At 44.6% G+C, this 19,932-nt stretch overlaps 1 long non-coding RNA gene and 1 other non-coding gene across 2 annotated transcripts in view; both read right to left on the bottom strand.

The window, feature by feature from the left end:
- Positions 1–19,932, bottom strand: part of LOC137312431 (uncharacterized) — a 621,748-nt gene that overhangs the window by 211,001 nt on the left and 390,815 nt on the right. The gene's annotated exons all lie outside the window — the stretch shown is intronic.
- trnaa-ugc (transfer RNA alanine (anticodon UGC)) lies at positions 13,333–13,404 on the bottom strand. The gene has a single exon. It is a non-coding gene; the product is annotated as a tRNA-Ala (tRNA).

Genomic DNA, 19,932 nt, shown 5'->3' with positions numbered 1-19,932 from the left:
TCTGAGCGGGTATCCAACGGGTTAAATCCGGATTTGGGCTCCAGATGGAGGAGAAAGTGAGCGAGGGCCGGGAAGGTGAGGGGACAGGGGGAGGTGCTGCTGCTTTGTTACTCTGGGTTAAGAGAGCCGACAGGTGCCGGCACAAAACTGACAAGACCGAGATCCGAGTCGGTTAGCATGAGGCTTCCGATCGGTGTGTGTGTGTGTATGCATCTCTGTCTCTCTCTTTCTCGCGTTCCTTCTCCCCCTCGCTCTCGTTTTGCATCTCATTTTCTTTCTCCATCACTCCTCTTTATCTGTCAGCACTGTCTCTACTCTCTTTAACAATGCGCCAGTTCAAATCCGAGTAAATCCTAACATCCTTCGTCTGCTTTCTCTCCACCAGCCCCGTGTTCAAACGAACGTATTCTTCGTGTCAATGTGTTAAAATGGTGAAGTATCTGTGAATAGTTCAATGTTGCTGCAGATCATCCAATTCTCCACCTGTTCACCTGGACTGTTCACTTCATTTGCAGTGCATGGAATAGAAAGTATCCAATACCTCATCCAGACAGCTCATTATAATTGAAATTCCTTCCCCTGTAATTACAAAGGACAGCGTTAAATGGCGACATTGTTCTATTAACAAAACGCCAAAATCATCGCTGCTACTTATATTCCACAGATAAATTGAAAAGCTCTTGATTCCAAAAGATAAAGTGCAAACTGATAGAACATAACCTCAAAACATTGCATTTGCAGTGAATTCATCCACAGTGAAGCAGAGAATGAGATGTGGAAGAATCAGCAGCAAACGCGCTTCAATAGGCAGGCATCTGATGCGGCGTCAAATACATACAGAACGAAAGATTATGTCACAACAGTGATAACCAATAAATACATTGAAATCCCAGTTAAAATGAACCATGTTATTGTGGAGGGAGGACATTGCGCTGCCTTCTTGTAACACTGAAACCGTGAGCTGTCGCAATATCAATCACTGAAAACACATTTATGGAAAAAGCATTTCAGGACAGGTTAGTTCCACATCATGAAACAGTTAGCAGCTCCTGATGTTCTGATACTAGCTCTTAGCCCAGACAACTGATCCCAATACATTCAGTACAGAGAATAATCCAGTAAAAATGTCAGGTTTGGATAAACAATGTTCACTACAGATACAATGCAATTGCTGCAGGACCGAAAGATTTGAAGTTATGGATGAACCATTATTCCACAATAAATTCATTGAAGTGAATAAACCATTAATAATGTCAGGATTGGATATGCAATGATGACAACAGATATAATGCAGTTGCTACAAGACTGGTCGTTTTGAAGTTAAGGAGATACCATTATTCAACAATACATTCAGTACAGGGAATAATCCAATAACTTCATTACAGATATAATGCAGCTCCTACAAGATTGAAAGAGCAGACACTTTAAGCAATCCATCGTTCAACTAATAGAACAGAAAAGGTGGCTGGGTAAAACATGGTGGGAGAAAAAATAATTAGCCAAGTACAGCAACACTGATTTACAGTGTTCACAGGTTTACCTGGAACTCCAATGACTGCAAGAACAGGATAGTAAATACGTTCTATCTGAACCATTACTGGATATCCCATTTCCGTGAGAAGCAGTGACTTTTGGTGATCTGAAAACCGCAGCTCTGGCAGGCACTCCGAGCTGACAGATGGCAACCAGCCCTGATTTATGCAGGGGCTCAATCTCCTCTGACACGGTTATACCCCTGATCATTGCTATTAGTAACAGTCACTTGAACAAACACATTACATCAGCAGCTTTGTCTCCAAAGACATGGATATATCCCAAACATCTCAAAATCCAAGGCATCATCTTAATTAGATCTCTCTCAGGAATAAAGTTAAAAGCTGCGCTCAGAAAGAACTGGTCAAACAACAATGAGTGGCTTCATTTAAAGTTTTCATACAATTGTATTGACCATGTTCACTCCTGCCGATTCATTTATACATATTACCGATTTCTCCGCGTGTACATTGAATCCGGAGACAAAAGCAGACCCGTTTCACTCTGTTCCTGCAGTTTCCATGGTAAGATATGAATATTGAGTCTCTGACACGGGGGTAGATAAAGGTCACGTTGAGGATTGCAGCCGAGAAATGTCTGTGGGTGATATTCGGGGTCGGACACTGAACGAGTTTCATTGCCATTCCACTTTTCGTTATTTTACTGCAGATGTTTACCTGTTTACTTTACATTGGTGGACTGCTCCAGTAAAATTGGTCCCGTGGAACCCCGAGCTGAGCTCATGACCCGATTTAACCTCCATCACAAAGGCTCCGTGCCTCCATCACTCGCCTTCATTCGTTCCTCAGCCCATTGCCTTTCAAACCCTCAGCAATGCCTTTGTCCCCCCCAGACTCCATTCGTCCAAAGCACTCCTGGCTGGTCACCCAACCACCACCTTCCAACCAGCACCAGGTCGTGCTAGGCCTCACTGACCCTCACTGGCACCTAGTTCCCCATGGCCTAACAATTACATTTTTCATCCGGCGGTTTAAATACCTCCATGGCCCACGCTCCCTAGCTCCACCATCTCCTCCACACCTACAAGAAACCCACCTGTGACCTCCTCATTGATCGATCATTGGCCTCTTTTGGTGAGACTACCCTCGCTTGGTTCCACTCATTTATCTGATCATAGCCAGGAGAAGCTTCTCTTCCCATCCTATCACCGTTATATCTGATGTGTCTAAAGGTCCTTGGCTCCCTTCTCTTCCTCATTTGCATGCTGCCCTTTGGTGACCTTGTCCGCAGTCACTGTCCGGCTTTCAGATGTACGCTGACAAAACCATCGCCTCTCTTTACCCTTCCAATGCATTTATTTTGTCAGAATGATATTCTGTTTTAGATAATTCACAATTTCAGACCAGATTCAAATTGGGAAGTCATGAACTTTGACCCCACAGTCTCCACATCCTGCCTGCAGAGTCCATCCCCACCCGTCTCTTTTTGATTGATGAGTCTCTTACCAATCACCCAAGTCCTGACACATCTGCTTTCGCTTCCACTCTCCTAAGCCTGTTGTTTATTTTTATTCTTCCTCACACTTAAATCCACCAGGGCCTCACCCCTCCCAATCTCGGTAACTTCCTCCAGCGCTGCAGCCTCTGCCAAGCTGTCCGCTCCTTCACCTGTGGCCTCTTGTGCAACCGCAGTCCATTTGCCCTACTTTTGACAACCATGCCTTCAGCAATATCCACGCTCCAGAATGCCCTCGTTAAGGTCCTCAGTGCCCTCTTCCCCTTTCAGGTGTTAGTCGTATTTAGGAGGTTGTGAGTTCAAATCTACTCCAGAGACTTTAACACGTAAGCCAGGCTGATACTGCAGTTCAGTTCTGAGGGAGCAGGGTACTGTCGGAGTTGCCGACTTAATTAGACATTTTAAACCGAGGCCCCATCTGAACTCTCAAGTAAATGTAAAATATCTCACGGCAATATTCGAAAAAGGGCAGGGGAGTTCTCCGTGGTATACTGGGCAATATTTATCCATCAATCATCGTTATTAAAACCGATTTTCTGGTCATTTATCTCATTACAGTTTGTGGGATCTTGCTGTGTGAAAATTGGATGCTACGTTTCCTACATTACCACAGTGACTACATTTCAAATTGCACTTCATTGACTGTAAAGCGTTTTGGGGCGTTCTGAGATATTGAAAGGCGCCATATAAAGGCACGTTGATTCCTTCTTTCAGACCTTCTATGAACCCATCTCTTGCTTCATGATTTTGTCATCCCTCCTAATATCTCCTTCTTTGGCCGGAGGTCCATTTTTGTCTGATTACACGTCAGTAAATCGCCTTAGGATATTTATCTATGTTAAATTCGCTATATGAATACAAGTAGTGATTGTTATATTTTACCATCCTCCACTCTCTTCATCCCACCATTTGTGCCACTCCTTCAGATATCTAAATCCTATTCTCGAAAACCAACCTTATTACCTCCGTCTCTCCATTTGCTTCTTCTCCTTTGACACCCTCCTTAAACCTACTCTTTGACCAAGGTTTTCGCCAGTCCTCCTAATACTTTCTTATTCCTTTAGTTACCGTTTTTACCCACTACTCCGTGAAGCACCTTGGGAATGTTTATTACATTAAAGGGGGTCTATGAATGCGAGTTATTGTTTACTTTCATTCGAATGTGTTCATTAGTTGTCCACTGTATGAGCAAAAGTAATTTCTGGGCTAATATTCTGGTACTAGAGAGAGATGTACATAATAGACGGATCTATTGATATAAATTAACATTGGTAAGTACACGTGGACATTGTTTCGTTCGAACAACATAACTCGTTTATCTACAGACATCGCATTGAAACAGGTTTGTACAACTGTGAGAACTGGGGAGGAAGCCATTAGGGAGTCCGCTATCTAAGATGAGACCAGCTGCAGTGACGAGGATAAAGTTTATTAGTTATTTGTCATTTTGTCTTTGGTTATAATTGGTGTGACTGCTCTCTCGGGCTGATGACTATGATGTAGCTATATTTGATTAAAGTTCCAGAGCATAGCACCCAGTTTTGACAACCCATTATAGAAACAACTTTGAAGCCACAGAGAGCACAATGTAAATTATCTCGAATGAGGCCAGGGAAGGGAAACTGTAACTGAAAAGATTTGAAATTCCGGGATTATTTCTACGGAAATAGTAAACAGGAGACTTAAATTTTAAATGATGGAGGTGTTTGATCGAGTAATAGAGAATTACTGAATCCTCTGGTTGTGAGGATCAGTAATAGAATAATAGAGAATTACTGTATTCTCTGCTTGTGAGGATCAGTAATAGAGTAATAGAGAATTACTGTAACCTCTGCTTGTGAGGATCAGTGACATAGGCATTAATCTAGTGAATCTTCACTGCACCGCATCTAAGGCAAGAAAATACTTGGTTGGATAAGGAGATCAAAACTATACACAGTACTCCAGGTCCGGGCTCACCAAAGCCATGTACAGTTGTAGTACGACTTCCTTACTTTTGTACTCCAACCCCCTTGAAATAAAGGCCTAGATTCGATTTGCTTTCCTAATTGCTTGCTGTACCTGCATGCCAAATGGCCTCGCCCCTTTCTCTCAACGTCTACGCTTCACGTTTATTCTAGACTGAGATTAGTGATGTACTTGAATGATCCTGGAGGACGGTGTGTGTCACTGCCCAATATCGATCAATATGAAAGTGTAACCCAGGGATGCAACAATAGTTCCCGTTGTAATCTGAACTGGATATTCGTGTTTCTGGACAGCCCCATATCTAACAATACGACAGTGAAATTCACTGATGTAAAAACAGTTCCCTTTTATAATCTTAACTCTATATTCAAGTTTCTGCACTGCAAAATATGTAACAATACGGCAGTGTAACCCACTGATGTAACAATAGCTCCACCGATAATCTAAACTTTATATTCATGATTCTGCACTGCCCAATATCTAACAATACGGTACTGTAACCCCGAAAAAGAAGTAAAGACATGCATTTTTATAGCGCCTTTCACGACCTCGGCATGCCCCAAAGCGCATTACTGCCAATGAAGTACGCTTGAAGTGTAGTCACTGTTGTGAAGTCGGAAACGTGGCAGCCAATTTGTACACAGCAAGGTCCCACAAACAGCAATATGATAATGATCACATCATTTGTTTTACAGGAATTGGTTGAGGGAACAAATGGTCGAGAACGCCAATGGTCTTCGGTGAAATCGTGCAATTGCATCTTTTACACCCACCTGAGAGGGCAGACAGGGCCTCGCTTTAAAGTCTCACTGTCTGCAACAGTGTATCACTCCCTCAGTACTGCACTGGGGTGTCAACTTGCATTTTGCACTCATGTTTCTAGAGTGGGATTTGAAGCTACAACTTTCTTGACGTAGAAGCAAGAGGGCTAGCAACTGAGCCACGGCTGGTACAGCGGATGTAATAATAGTTCCGCTTATAATCAGAACTGTATATTCATATTCTGCACTGCCAAATGTCTCACAATATGATAGTGTAACCCAGGGAGGTAAAAATAGTTCCCCCTGATAATCTGAACTGGATATTCGTGTTTCTGCACTCTCCAATATCTAACAATGCGATAGTGTAACCCAGGAATACACCAGGAACTGGATATTCGTGTTTCTGCACTCTCCAATATCTAACAATGCGATAGTGTAACCCAGGAATACACCAGGAACTGGATATTCGTCTTTCTGCACTCTCCAATATCTAACAATGCGATAGTGTAACCCAGGAATACACCAGGAACTGGATATTCGTCTTTCTGCACTCTACAATATCTAACAATGCGATAATGTAAACCAGGAATACACCAGGAACTGGACATTCGTGTTTCTGCACTGTCCAATATCTAACTTTGCGATAGTGTAACCCAGGAATACACCAGGAACTGGATATTCGAGTCTCTGTACATGCGTCACATGCCTCACCAACCTTTCAATATTCGGACACCGGAAACACTTGTTAAGATGAAGCTGATCCCATTCGATAAATTGCTTCATTTTACACCAAGTAAACTCACAAACCAATCGGTATTATTGGTTTCACTTACGACTTAACAGCACCTAATAATATAACATGAAGTATATGCAGTGCCTCCCCACATCAGTGGGTCGTTTTGATTGACGTAAACAAAATGTCTTTTCTGTGCCTTCCTGTTGTCTAACCTTCTGAGTCTGTGAAATCTTGTCCTCCTCGGAGATCACTCTGGCTCTGATAATTCTGTGCAGTACCTACCTTCTGGAAGAGGTGATCACCGCCACAACCCGAAACAAGTCCATCTCTCGCTTGAATCGGCGTCCATTGCACGAGCCGGCAGCCTGTTCCAGAGGTTCACGATACGCTTGGAAAAGAATCAATTCCAGACATCGAACCTCGATCTGGCTTTGTACAACTTAAAATTATGACCTCTGGTCCTCCCTAACCTATTTAGTTGGCATAAATTGTCCACTCGAGCACAATCTATTCCCTTCATCATCTTATACACCTCGATCAAATCACCCCTACGTCGACGCTTCTTTATAGTCTAGAGTCCCAGTTCTTTTAGCTTATCTTTAAAACTAAGATGCTTCAAGCTGGGAATTAACCTTGTGGCCCGCCTCTGCACCCTTTCCAAAGCCTCAATATCACCCACCATGTGGGGAGACCAAAATTGGACAAAGTATTCAAACTGATTCCTGACCAAGGTCTTGTACAAGGACACAATAGTAGGTGTTCTTTTGTAATCAATTGGAGTTCAACGTGGGAAACTGTGAGGTCATCCACCTTGGACCTGAGAAAGATTGATCAGAGTATTTTTTAAATGGCTAGAAGCTCGGAACTGTGGAGGAGCAGAGAGATTTAGGGGTCCAAGTACAGGAATCAATAAAATCTTGTGCACAGGTGCAAAAATAATTAAGAAGGCTAAAAGAATGTTGGCCTTTCTCTCAGAGGTGCTGGGATACAAGGGAATGGAAGTTATGTTACAGTTGTGCAGAGGTCTGGTGAGACCTCATCTGGAGATATTGCTTTCAATTCTGGGCACTGAACCGCAGGAAGGATATATCGGCGTTGGAGGGGGTGCAGCGTATATTCACTAGAATATCACCGTGACTAAAATAATTAAATTATGAGGTCATACTGCATAGACCAGACCAATATTCCCTTGAATGTTGGAAATTTAGGGGAAATTAAATTGAGGTGTTTAAGATGATTAAAGGATAGATACACATGAACTATTTCCTCTGGTGCGATTCTCCAGAACAATGGGTCATAACCTTAAAATTAGAGCTAGGGCATTCAGGGGTGATGTGAAGAAACACTTCTTCACGAGAAGGATAGTGGAAATCAGGAACACTCTCCCCAAAAAACTGTTGAGGCTGGGGGTCAATTGGAAATTTCAAAACTGAGATTGATAGCATTTTGTTAAGCAAGGGTATTAAGGGTTATTGAACCAATGCGGGTAGATGGAGTTAAGATGCAGATCAGCCATCATCTAATTGAATGGCCGGACAGTTTCGGATGGCTGAATGGCCTACTCTAGCTGCTCTGTTCCTATGTCGTATAAATAGACCCCAGCTCCCTATTCTCTTTACCTTTCACATCACAGCTTTGCTCATGAATCTTTGGAGCTCTATGCTCTATTTAGAGCCAGTCACGAGCTCAATCCCCCAATACAAGATCCACCTGAAGGAGTCGAGATTCGTCTAAAGTCCTGACACTCGTATAATTCTTCGTCTCATCTGCAAATCCTGCCCCAACATACACATCACGATCTTTAATAAAAAAATAGTAAAGATCAATGGTCATAACACTCATCCCTGCGGGTGGCCGGTCTCCAAACAGATCCAAATCCATCTATAACTACTTTCTGCCTACAGCCTTCCAGCCAGTTCTCAATCCAGCTCAATATATTACCACTAATAGCGGAAACTTCGATTTGTAGAGAAGCATCTTGTGCAGTACCTTGTCAAAAGCTTCTTGGAAATCTAAGTAAAGAGAGTTTACTGGGCTCCCCTCATCCACCATCTTGGTGATTTCTTCAAAAAATACAATCAAATTTAGAAGACATGACCGCCTTTTTTGAAGGAATATTGGGTGCCCTTAATTTGTTCTTCTCCATCAAAGTAGTAATAGATTGCATCCCTAATGATCTCCTGAAGCATATTCTCTTATATTGTCGTCAAACAGTTATCCGAGTTCGTCTTATCCATTTTTTTTAAACATGGTGTCTTTTTAGACTCCTTCCAGTCTAAAGAAACCGTCCCAGAGTGCAGCGAACTATTAAAGACAAGGATAAGGGAGTCACTCAGCAACTGCCCCATCTCCCCAAGGACTCTCGGTGGATATCATCCAAACCAGCTGCCCCAGCTATTTTAAGCTTCTTAATTCTATCTAAAACAATATGTTAATCTATGTTAATTTTAACAGTTTGACAATTAACATCATTAAATTCTTACAGTCTTGTGAAGGCCGATGCAAAGTCCTCATTTAATATTTCAACCATACCCCGTGAGTCCTTCGCACCTGTCCTTTATCATATTTCAATGGCCCAATACAATCTTTGACAGTTCACTGACTCTTCAAACAACTGAAAAAGCTTTTTTCCAAAACATCCACAATTCTCTCCGATCCTCTTTTCCATTATCGCTTTAGCTGATCTAATAGCAGCCTTAGTTCTCTTTCTCTGTTCCCGGCACCGAACTCTGTTTAGTTGAGTAATAGGTACCTTTAGTTTTGATAATATCTTATTTATCTTTGTCCGTGACCAGTCAGCCACCTTACCTTTTCTTACTACACTTACGTTTTAGACTTTGGTCTTCCACATTTTTTATCTTGTTTTAAAAAACGTCCCATTGATATTCTATATCGGTTTCATCACCACCCAGTAGTTTTAGCCAATTAACCTGTTCGAAATCTTCTACCATTTTAGTGAAGTTTGCTATAATGAAATCTGGAATAAGTTGTAAATTTTCAGTACCTTTGGTTCTACCAGCCAATCGAAATCTTATAGTATTATGGTCAGTGTTGCACAGGCGTTCCCCCACATGGAGGCCTGATACGAGCTCAGGATCAGTATTAAACACTTGATTAAATATATGATTACCCGGTGAAGGATTTGGACTTTTCAATATGAATTTTTGACTTGCTAAAGGAGCAGAGTTTGGATGGAACACTGAACGATTGGACTTGACTGTCCAAGACAGCATTATGGGTAGATTTAGCAAGTTCGAAAGGTTTTGTTATTGCTTCAAATTGTTTAGAAGCTGAACTTAGACGATGTACTTTTGCTGAGATAAGAGGTGAGGTTAAATTTAAAGCGGCTGCCGAGCTGGGCCGTGAAAGTCTGTGGAAAATTGTCGTAAACTTCAGAAGCTTCAGCTTCAGTTTGTTTGAACCATGGGGAAGAGAGAGAGGGAAAGGAGAGAGTGAATAGTTCCACCAGCTTGTTTTTTTACAGCAAGGATGGGAAAACATTTCTCCTCATTTCCCCTCTAGTTCTTTTACCAATTATTTCAATTCTCTGACCGCTGGTTGCCGACCCACTTGCCAGTGGAAGGATTTTATCTTTGTTTGCTCTACCAAAACCCCTTATTATTGTGAATATCTGTATTAGGTCTCCCCTTAATCCTCTCTGCTGTAAGGAGAACAATCACAGATTCTCCAATCTCTCCACGTAACTAAAGTCCCTCATTCCTGGTAAACCTCCACTGTACCCTCTCCAAGGCCATGACATCCTTCCTAAAGTGTGGTGCCCAGAATTGTACACAATAGTCCAGCTGAGGCCTAACCAGTGTTTTATAAAGGTTCAGGGTGACTTCCTTGCGTTTTATTCAAAGCTCCGATTTACAAAGCCAAGTGTCCCTTCAGCTTTCTTAACCGCCTTATCAACTTGCCCTGTCACCTTCAAAGATTTGTAAATATGCAGCTCCAGATCCCTTAGCTCTTCCACCCCTTCAGAATAGTACCATTTAGATTCTACTGCCTCCACACGTAGTTCCTCCTAAAGTGCATCAATTCACACTTATCCGCATTAAGTTGCAACTGCTTTTTGTCAGTCTGTGCATTTCCGCCTGAAGTCGTCTACTATCCTGTTTACTATTCATGTTTCGAATTTTGGATACAATTGTGAAAAGACCCTCTTGGACTCGCCTCACCATTAAACACAAGGACAAGCAAGACTTCCGTTACCTCGAGAAAAACCTAATGCTCTGCACAGGATGGCATTCAATGGAAGAGCGCACGCACCGTATCAATGGTTCCGAACCCAGGAATGGATTGCGGGCCCAGTCAGAGATTATTCCACTTTGACAAATTGGGGAGGACCTGGGACAAGAGTTTAGAGTCAGCAGAGGTAGGAATAGACTGGATGTTAGGCTGTTCTTCTTTTCCCAGTGAGTAGTGAGCCTTTGGAATGCGTTGCTGGCTGGTCTGGTGGGTGCTGACTCTCTCTTTGCCTTCGGTAGGGAGCTGGACCGGTTTTGGGCTGGGGCAGAGGTCACAACATATAAAAGGTAAGAGGATTTACAGTTAGTGTACGGACGATCCATGTGATCTCCTGGACTGGTTTCGATCACCGGAGGGGGTCGGGGAGGAATTTTCCTGGCTATTCTATCCATTAAAGGCACTGGATTTTTCTCAGGATCTTTGCCTCTCCCAGGAGAGTCCAAGGCTGACGGCGTCGTAAGGGGGAGTAAGTGTCAGTAATGATGCTCCAGCCATCACGAGTGAGGGGCAGGCTTAATGGACCAGCTGGTCTTTTACTGCCCATCATTTCCGTATGTTCGTCCACATCCCCAGCTCGTCAAGGTGTTTTCAATGAAGCGATCTTCACACAAACCCACACCTGGGCCATGTCCTACGTCTGTCTTTAGTGAAACGAGACTCAATGTCTCTGCTCCTCACATTATTCTCCTCTGAAGCTCAAGGGCGCCAAAAATTCTTGCGGGCCTCCACTACAATGTGTCTGAGAATTTCGAGTCCCGTCCAACCGTCCGCTACGGGACTATACGGTTGTTGTCTGCTTGAAGCACAAGAGGAGATGATTTTAAGCCCAGTAAATCATCGGATTGTCTTAATACAGTAGGCACTCAGTCTTTCTACCCTTGGTTATAGGTCCATTGGATTCGGGGTTGTAGCTCAGTGGTATAGCGCCTGCTTTGCGTGTATATATTTCTGGGTTCAATATCTAACAACTCCAGCATTTATTTTCACCAGAATGTCCCACAGAAAGACGAATCGTGCTTTCAGAGGGAAGCGAATTCCAACTTTTGAGACAAATATTCAATTGTTCCGGAGCAGGACTTCATCTCACGGTCACCTCAGCAGCTCCGATCATTCCAGCTGCCGACTGACCGGAATTCAAAATGCGAACCATAAAGTGCTTGGAGATAGAACCCGGGACCTCATATAAGCAGAGCAGGCGGTCTATCACTGAGCTCCACCACCAGATAATGATGACCTCAAACCAAGTATAAAAGGACTGAGAGCCTCACATTCCTAAGGCCATCCGAGGATTTGCTGGGCTGAAAAACACCTCTTTTGTACTCCAAACAGACAACTATACCTGAGGTATGCGGACCTGATATACTCAAAGCTTCAGATTAATTAGAAAGGGGGCGTTGAGAAGTAAGCCTGGGAGGTGGGGAGAGCCTCCATGGGCTGTGCTGTAACCATCCTTCAAATTTCAGGGCGCAATTTTCGAACGCACCGTTATCAGTCACTTTGCTTACGGTTGGACGAGACTAGAAATGCTCAGGCACATTGTAGCAGAGGCCGGAAAGAATATTTCGAGTCCTTGAGCTTCTGAGGAGGGCAACGTGAGGCACAGAGAGAATTGAGTCTCATTTCACTATAGACGGACGCAGAACTTTCCCAGGTGTGGGTTTGAGTTTAAAGGTCACTTCACTAAAACACCTTGACCATCTGGGGTTACAGATGGACATGACGGGCAGGAAAAGACCAGTTGGTTCATCAATCCTGCCCCACATGCCTGGAGCATCGTGACTGGACACTTCCTACCTACAAAACCCGCCCAACCCACCGGAAACATGTAATCTCCTGGAAGCGATTACAATTCAGAAAAACAATCAAAAGCCGATAATGAGGGCGAAATCTGGGAAATTCCTCCCCGACTCCCTCAGGCGATCGAATCGAGTTCAGTGGATCACACTGACCATGTGTAGGTTAACTGTAAAACAATTCACCTTCTATATGATGCGATCTCTGTCCCAGTCAAGAACCGGTCCAGATCCCTCGAGAAGGCAGAGAGAGAGTCAGCACCTACCACACCAGCCGGGAATGCATTCCAGAGACTCAGTACTCTCTGGGAAAAGAAGAACCGCCTAACATTAAGAATATTTTTACCTCTGTGTGGTCTGAACGCCTGTCAGCTGCTCCTCCCCAATCTGTGAAACTGGATGGTGGTGAACCTGTGGAATTCTGTACCACAGAAGGCTGTGGAGGCGAAGTCACTAAATATATTTAAGAAGCAGACAGAGAGATTTCTACACACACAAGGCATCAAGGGGTATGGGGAGAGAGCGGAAATATGGTATTGAGATAGAGGATCAGCCATGATCCTATTGAATGGCGGAGTAGGCTCGAAGGGCGGAATAGCAGACTCGTGATCCTATTTTCTATGCTTTAATCACTTCGCACTCAATTCGGCCCCACGACGGGAGCCATTTCAAAGGCGCGTGCGTGCTTCCATTGAATTTTATCGTGTGCAGAGCATTTGGTTTTTCTCGAGGTAAAGAAACCGTTTCCTGTCCTTGTGTGTGAAGGTGAGGTGAGGAAAAGAGGATTTTTACAAAATTTTAAAAATAAAACATTTGGAGATGCCGGGGATCGAACCCGGGACCTCATACATGCAAAGCATGCGCTCTACCACTGAGCTACATCCCCTCGGCAAAACTTAATCCACTTTAGTAATAAACAAGTGGGATTTCTGCTCCGTCTCTCCCGGACAACGAGATGCCCAGTCGTCACACGTGCTCACAATGTTCAACCTCTGCTTCAGTTCACGGGGTTTCTGCTCCACTTTACTTGGAACTTTCCAAAAATAAGTGAGCGGAAATATAAAATACAATTGCCAATAGTCAGTGACGAGGCTGACATCCAACCTTTGAATCATAAAGTGAGATGGATGAATGACACAGCGTCAAACAAGAGCTGTGACTGCTCGCTCGACATTGCACTGTCACACATTCCGGTCAGTCGGCGGCTGCGATGAGCTGAGCTGCTGAGGGGACCGTGAGATGAAGTCCTGCTCCGGGATAATTTAATGCTTGTGGAGCCTCAGAAGTTGGAACTTGCTGCCCTCAGAAAGCGCGATTCGCCATTCTGTGCGTAATTCTCGTGAAAAAATATGTTTGAAGATGACGTCGATTGAACCCAGGACCTCATCCATGCGAAACATGCGCTCTACCACTGAGCTACATCCCCAGATTGCGCACTATACTAACCAAGGAAAGAAGAACTGATTGTCCTCACATTATGAGGCGACCTGTGGTGGGTGTGCCCAGTGAAAGATTATTTCCAGTTTCACAACTGGGCGGAAGCAGCGGACAGGCGTTTGGAGCACACAGAGGTAAGAATAGTCTTGATGTTGGGAGGTTCTTCTTTTCCCAGAGAGTACTGAGCACCTGGAATGCATTGCCGGCTGGTGCAGTGGGTGCTGACTCTCTCTCGGCCATCTCAAGGGATCTGGACCGGTTTCTGACTGGGGCAGGGATCGCATCATATCGAAGGTGAGTGGTTTTACAGTTAACCTAAACATAATCGGTGTGATCCACTGAACTCGCTTCGATCGCCTGATGGAGTCGAGCAGGAATTTCCCAGAATTTCCCTTCCTTATTGGCCTTGGATTTTTTTTCTTTTTTTTTTCGCCGCTCCCAGGAGATTACATGTTTCCGGTGGGTGGGGCGGGTTGTGTAGGTAGGAAGTGTCCAGTGACGATGCTCCGGTCATGTGGGGCAGGATTGATGAACCAACTGCCCTTTTCCTGCCCGTCATGTCCGTCTGTAACCCCAGCTCGTCAAGGTGTTTTTAGTGAAGTGATCTTTAAACACAAAACCGCACCTGGGGCAGGGCCTGCGTCCGTCTATAGTGAAATGAGACCCAATGCTCTCCCCGCCTCACGTTGCCATCCTCTGAAGCTCAGGGACTCGAAATATTATTGCCGGCCTCTGCTACATTGTGCCGGAACATTCCTAGTCCCGTCCATTCGTAAGCAAAGTGACTGAAAACGGGAGCGTTCGAAAAATGTGCCCTGAAGTAGGAAGGTTGATTACGGCATAGACAAAGGAGGCCCTCCCCCTCTCCCAGCCTTTCTTCGTAACGCCCCCTTTCTCATTACTCTGAGTGCCGAGGCCTGGTTTCTTCCGTTCGCCCACAGTTATATCAGGTCCGCAAACTTAATGTTTAATTGTCTGGTTGGAGTAGAAAAGGAGATGAATTGAAGCCCAGAAAAACCTTGTGTGGCCTCATAAATTGAAGTAGATCAGTCCTTCGTTGAGAGTCGCTGCTGCCTGGGGATTTAGCTCAGTGGTCGAGCGCTTTGCATGTATGAGGTCCTTGGTTTAGTACCCAGCACCTCCAAAAATATTTTTCACCTGAATTACCCACAAAAAGGCGAATCTTGATTTCGGAGTGTCGCGAATTCCAACCTCTGAGGCTCCACAAGCATTAAATTGCCCCTGAGCAGGATTTCATCTCATGGTCTCCTCAGCACCTCAGCTCATAGCAACCGCCGACTGATCACAATGTATGACGGTGCAATGTCCAGCGAGGCGTTCGAAGAACGGCGACCTGAAACATAAATAATGTTCAGCACGGCCCGAGGAGACTCTGCCCCTCTCGCAGACTTTCTTCACAACGCTCCCCTTCTCATTTCTCTGAGTGGCGAGACCTCGTTTCTTCTGTTCAACTACATCTGTATCAGGTCCGCAAACCTCAGGTATAGTTGTCTCCAATGATTAAAAAAGGAGATGCTTATCAGTCCAGTCAGTCCTCGGGTGGACTTAGGAAAATGAGGCACTCAGTCATTTTACACTTGGTTAGAGGTCGTTATTATCTGGCTATTTCAGCTCAGTGATAGACCGCATGTTTCGCGTGTATGAGGTCTCTGGTTCTTTCCCAACGACTTTATGATTTGAATTCCGGTCAGTCAGCGGCTGCTGTGAGCTGAGCTGCTGAGGGGACCGTGAGATGAAGTCCTTTTCCGGAACAATTGAATGTTTGTCTCAGAAGTTGTAACTCGCTTCCCTCTGAAAGCACGATTCGTCATTCTGTGGGACATTTTGGTGAAATAACAATTTTGGAGGTGTTAGATATTGAGCCCAGAAATATATACATGAAAAGCAGGCGCTAAACCACTGAGCGACAACCCCGAATCCAATAGACATGTAACCAAGTGTAGAAGGACTGAGTGTTTACTGTGTTAAGACCACCCAATGATTTACTGTGCTTAAAATCATCTCCTCTTGTGCTTCAAGCAGACAACAGTAATGATATCCCATAGCGGACGGTTGGACGGGACTAGAAATTGTCAGACACATTGTAGCAGAGGTCATGAGAATATTTCGAGCCCTTGAGCTTCAGAGGAGAATAACGTGAGCTGCAGAGTCCACTGAGTCTCGTTTCACTAAAGATAGACGCAGGACATGCCCCAGGTGAGGGTTTGTGTGAAGATCGCTTCATTGAAAACACCTTGAGGAGCGGGGGATGTGGACGAACAAACGGAAATGACGGGCAGTAAAAGACCAGTTGGTCCATCAAGCCTGCCCCTCACTCGTGATGGTTGGAGCATCATACTGACACTTACTCCCTCTCCCCCCGCCCGCAGCCATGGAATCTCCTGGGAGAGGCAAAGAATGTGAGAAACATCCAGGGCCTTTAAGGGATAGAATACACTGGAAAATTCCTCCCCGACCTCCTCAGATGATCGAAACCAGTCCAGGAGATCACATGGATTGTACGTACGTTAACTATAAATCCTCTTACCTTTTATATGTTGCGACCTCTGCCCCAGCCAAAAACCGGTCCAACTCCCTGGAGAAGGCAGACAGAGAGTCAGTCCCCACCACACCAGCCAGCAACGCATTCCAGAGGATCACTACTCACCGGGAAAAGAAGAACCGCCTAACCTCCAGCCTATTCCTGCCTTTGCGGAGTCGAAACACTTGTCCCAGGTCCTCCCCAATCTATCAAAGTGGAATAATCTCTGACTGGGCCCGCAATCCGGCCCTGGGTTCGGAACCATTGATACGGTGCGTGCGCTCTTCCATTGAGCATTAGGTTTTTCTCGAGGTAACGAGTCTTTGCTGTCCTTGTGCTTTCAGGTGAGGCGAGTCCAAGAGCATATTTTCACAATTGTGTCCAAAATTCGAAGCACAAATAGTGAACAGGGTAGTAACAGACTTCAGGAGGACATAGACAGATTGACGAAATGGGCAGACACATGGCAGTTGCAATTTAATGCGGATAAGTGTGAATTGATTCACTTTTGGAGGAACCTCATTTTGACGCAGTAGAATCCCAATGTTACTATTTTGAGGTGGTGAATGAGCAGAGGGACCAGGGGGTGCATAGTCACAAATCTTGAAGGCGACAGCGCAAGTTGATAAGGCGGTTAAGAAAACGAATAGACTTAAACTTGGCTTTGTATAAAGGGGCACTGAATACAAACACAAGGAAGTCACGCTGAAACGTTACAAATCATTGATTCGACCTCAGCTGGAGTTTTGTTTACAATTCTGGGCACCACACTTTAGAAAAGATGTCAAGGCCTTGGAGATGAAGGGTCATAGGGAGGGGATTCTGGAGCGTGGATATGGCTGAAGGCACGGCTGCCAAAAGTAGGGCAAATGGATTGCGGATGCACAAGCGGCCAGAGGTTGAGGAGCTGAGTGTTTGGGAGGGGCTGTTGGGCTGGAGGAGATTACAGAGATTAGGGGCTGGGGTCGAGGCTCTGGTGGATTTAAGTGCAAGAAAGAATAAAAATAAACGAAAGGCTTAGGAGACTGGAAGCCAATGCATATCAGTAAGGACTTGGGTGATTGGCGAGGGACTCATTAATCAAAAAAAGAGGGGTTTGGATAGAATCCGTGGCAAGGATTTGGAGATTGTGGGGTCAAAGATCATGACTTCCCCATTTTTAACTGGATTAAATCGTGGATCATCTAAAACTGAATATCACTCTGACAACACAAAGGCATTGGAAGTGTCAAGAGAGGCGATTGTTTAGTCAGCGTATATCTGAAAACTGGTCCATGTCTGCGGACAATGTCACCAAAGGGCAGCATGTTGATGAGGAAGAGGAGAGAGCAAAGGCTCGAACATTCAGAGACATCAGATATAACGGTGATAGGATGGGAAGAGAAGCTTCTCCTGGCTATGATCAGATTGGTGAGTGGAACCAAGTGAGGGTAGTTCCACCAAAAGAGGCTAACGATCGATGAATGAGGAGGTCACGGGTGAGATTCCGAACGGTGTAGAGGAGAGGGCGTAGATGGGGAGGGGTGGGCCATGAAAGGATTTAAACCCCAGGATGAAGATGTTAATTATTAGGCGATCCGAAACTGGGAGTCAGTGAGAGTCAGTGAGGACGGGCAGGACCTGGTGCTGGTTGGAAGGTGGCCAGCCAGGAGTGAACTGGAGGAATGGTGTCTGGAGGGGACAGAGGCATTGATGAGGGTTTAAATGGCAATGGGCTGAGTAAGAAATGGAAATGAGTGAGGGAAGCACGTGGCCCTCTGATAGAGGTCAAATCGGGTCATCAGCTCAGCTCGAGGTTACACGGGACCAATTTTACTGGAGCCGTCAAGCAATAGAATCATAGAAGTTTACAACATGGAAACAGGCCCTTCGGCCCAACATGTCCATGTCGCCCAGTTTATATCACTACGCTAGTCCCAATTGCCTGGACTTGGCCCATATCCCTCTATACCCATCTTTCTCGTTTTATGTCATCTCCAAATCTTGAAATTGTACCCTGTACACCCATGTTCAAATCATTAATATATACAAAAAAGCAGTGGTCCGAGTACCTACCCCTGGGAAAAACCACTACACACTCCACTCCATTCCGAAAAACAGCTGTTCACCATTACTCTCTATTTCCTGTCCCTCAGCCAATTTGTCTCCATGCTGTTACTGCCCCCCTTTATTCCACGGGCTTCAATTTTGATGAGAAGCCAATTATGTGGCACTTTAACAAACGCCGTTTGAAAGTCCATGTACACCACATCAACCGCATTGACCTCATCAACCCTCTCTGTTACCTCATCAAAAAACTCAATCAAGTATTCGGAGTCCTGGTCGTTCACTTAAGTTCCTCAATTTGAAGTAAAGCAGCATTTGTGTTGATATCCGAACAGGCAAAGATAAGTCCCCTGTACCATAATGCTGGAGTCTCGCTGAGGACATCAAAATGTTGAAGTTCATACTGTTCAGACTCACAAGGAGATGGTCAAAACTTTCCAACTTCTCAATTTGCTGGTAGTCTCAGTGTAATGAACAGCGGCAAGTTTCACTTATTTCTCACCTATCCCGCTCAACGGGAAACTGACGGGATCAGGTTGACCCCCATTTAACATTCTGCTCATTTCATTTGTAAAATCAGGCGTGGTGAAACGCGGGCGGCCGACACGAATCAGTCCCCGCCAAGAGGGCAAGGATAAAATCGATGTATACTGCACGCGCAAGCAACCAATGTCCCCTAACAGTGCTGGTTTTGGGATGGGTTCAGCTCTGTGCACAATTTTAATTTTAATTACAACTTTTTAATCCATTCAATTACCTTTTTTAAGATGTTAAGTTTTTATTTTAACAGGGTAAATCAATAAAGAACTAATTACTAAATAATCAGTGTAATTAATTACTAAGCAATTTTAAATCAAACTAAATCCATCTACGAATTATAATCTGGACACCAAGTGATCATATTAGTCCTTGAATTAAATTACTGCTGACAATAAAAAATAAATATTAGAAGTAACGCCACAGGCAGTGTGTCGGGACTGCATCATGTGAGAATATGTTGGCAGCGAGACTGTCTCAGATTGCCATATCTGCAGGAAATGTCTCTGGCTTGAGTCACTCCGGCTCAGAGTTTTTGAGCTGGAGTGTGAGTTAGAGACACTTCGACACATAAGGGAAGGGGAGGAATATCTGAATAGATTTCTCCAGAGCAGAGTCACATCTCAGAGGAAAGCACAGGACCAGGAAGGGGAGAGTGTGACTGTAAGTCAGCAGGGTAGGGGGAACCTAGGGGTAGCAGAGAATGAGGTGCCACAGAAACTGGTCATATCCAACAGGTACAACGTACTTGCTACCTATGAGGATATGCATGCAGACTGGAGCTAGGATGCTCAGAATGCTAAACATGGCAACATGGAGCAGGAGGCAGTCCGTTGTGGGGGAGGGGGGAGC

This window comes from Heptranchias perlo, unplaced genomic scaffold (genome assembly GCF_035084215.1).
Source record: "Heptranchias perlo isolate sHepPer1 unplaced genomic scaffold, sHepPer1.hap1 HAP1_SCAFFOLD_43, whole genome shotgun sequence".
NCBI lineage: Eukaryota > Metazoa > Chordata > Chondrichthyes > Hexanchiformes > Hexanchidae > Heptranchias > Heptranchias perlo.
This window is presented reverse-complemented; position numbering and strand designations above follow the sequence as displayed.